The sequence below is a fragment of the Triticum dicoccoides genome, chromosome 2B (assembly GCF_002162155.2).
Source record: "Triticum dicoccoides isolate Atlit2015 ecotype Zavitan chromosome 2B, WEW_v2.0, whole genome shotgun sequence".
Lineage (NCBI taxonomy): Eukaryota > Viridiplantae > Streptophyta > Magnoliopsida > Poales > Poaceae > Triticum > Triticum dicoccoides.
Window position 1 is genome coordinate 22,311,613 of NC_041383.1, and position 1,907 is coordinate 22,313,519.

Below are 1,907 nucleotides of genomic sequence, written 5' to 3' on the forward strand. Positions count from 1 at the left end.
ATTGTAGCGCTCGTCTACCCCAGGCAACACCTCCCCGAGGTAAGTTCTTCCCTTATCTTCACCACGAAGGCAACCCAACCACGCGAAAGCGCTCTCGTTTCCCCAATCTCTGCCGCCGCCACCCCGTCCCTCCTGCTCGTGCTTAGAGCATAATTGGTTTGCTGCCAATATTTGGCTTGCCAAATGTTGGCATTGCCAAATTTTGGTAAAACCAAAACTTACCAACAATTGGCAAATTTATGTGAGATATGCAAGAATCAACCAAGTAGTAGCCAACATTTGGCACAATGCCAAACATTAGCATGCCAATTTTTGGCAGCAAACCAATTATGCTCTTACTCTCTTCGTCACCGGCGTGGCAGGAGGGCCACGGCTGTACGAAGGCCAAGCCACATACGGCGCCATCGTCCTCACCTCTCTGCGCAGGAGAAACAGAGATGGGCGACGCTGTCATCCTTGCCTTCAAGCCGTTTGCGACGCCGTCCCCTCGTCGCTGGGCCGTGCACAAGGACGAGGAGGAGGAGGAGGAGCAGCAGTCCACGGCGCCGTGTACGTCCTTACCCCTCCACACGCGGGCCGCAGAGATGGACAAGGAGACTGAGCCATGTGGGCAGTTGCCGCCATCGCCTTCCTTCAGGTGAACCTTCCTCCTCTCTATTTCTTCTTTCCATGAGCTCTTCCTTATTTCTCCTTAATGTGATGTGTTTCTTATCGTGAGTGATTTTCATGGCTCACTCGTTTCCTAATTGCCAAACCTCATAGAGGAAATTAAGGAATGGCGGGGACTCTGGTTTGGTTATGAGGAGTGCTTGGTGGATGCTTATGTGATACTATTAAGGAGCTTAGCTCAAGCTCAAATATGGTACATCTCTCTGCCATTTTGTTAATTTGTGCAGATAATTGAATTCATTGGCTAGATATTATAAGTTGGAAGATAATTGTATTCATGGCTAGACATTTGTGCAGATAAATGTATTCTTAAAACCTGCAATGTAGTGCATTCTGTCACATACTCTATTGGTAAATTCAGCAAAATTTGTACTGGATTGACCTTTGGCGCACAAATTTTGAAGCATCTACAAGATTTTCAAGATTGCATAGGATTTACTTTAAGAAGGAATAGAGTTGATGCTAAGTATGATAACATATTTAGTTATTTACTTTGCTATAATTTTTCCTGCAGGAAGGTCACTACTTGAAGGTCTGCACATGTTCATGCTGGAGCATTAGAATAAATAAAGTGAGTCTTGCAGTATTTATTGGGTGAAGTTCTGCGTATGTATCTACACGCGGCGGTGGCTGTTGCTGGATGAGAGCTGGGTCCTGACCCGGACGCAGCGCCCATCCCCGTCTCTGGTACCGTCGGAGAGACGAGGATGGCGCCGGCCGTGCCGCGGCATGGCTCCAAGGCCACCAGTGTGACAGCGACAACAGCTACAACTCCGCGCCGCTGTGAGTACCCGGCAACCTCCTCTCCTTTAGCATGTAGCTACTTCGTTTTGTTCTGTTTGACGGAATACTACTACTTTGTGTGCTTGTTTCTATTTTGGCATGACGATTAGAGCAGGTAGCGTTTTACGGCTTAGCATGGCACGTTTTTTCGGTCTCAGGTTGTAAACTTCCTGATGTTGTTTGATAACAGAAAATTTCCCCGGGCTGGTGGAAAGCGGAAAAAGGTATGGTTCAGATGGATTTGATTTGTTCCATGTGTACATCTCCGGTCTTTGCTCCATCAGCCAGTCGTCGAGCAGATGGCGGAGGTAGACAACTCCCACAACTTAGAGCCACATGCTTTCTCATGACATCTACTGACAAGGTCGTTGCTTCTCTCTTCATGTTGTGGCAGCATGGGAAGGAGGAGGAGTTCAGCACGGGGCCCTTGTCCGTGCTCATGCTTAGCATCAAGA

The 1,907-nt window shown here is 48.0% G+C and overlaps 1 long non-coding RNA gene across 1 annotated transcript; it reads left to right on the top strand.

The window, feature by feature from the left end:
- Positions 1-408: 408 nt before the first annotated feature.
- LOC119366873 lies at positions 409-1,387 on the top strand. The gene is made up of 3 exons (XR_005176128.1): positions 409-637; positions 763-862; positions 1,184-1,387. It is a non-coding gene; the product is annotated as an uncharacterized LOC119366873 (long non-coding RNA).
- Positions 1,388-1,907: the final 520 nt, after the last annotated feature.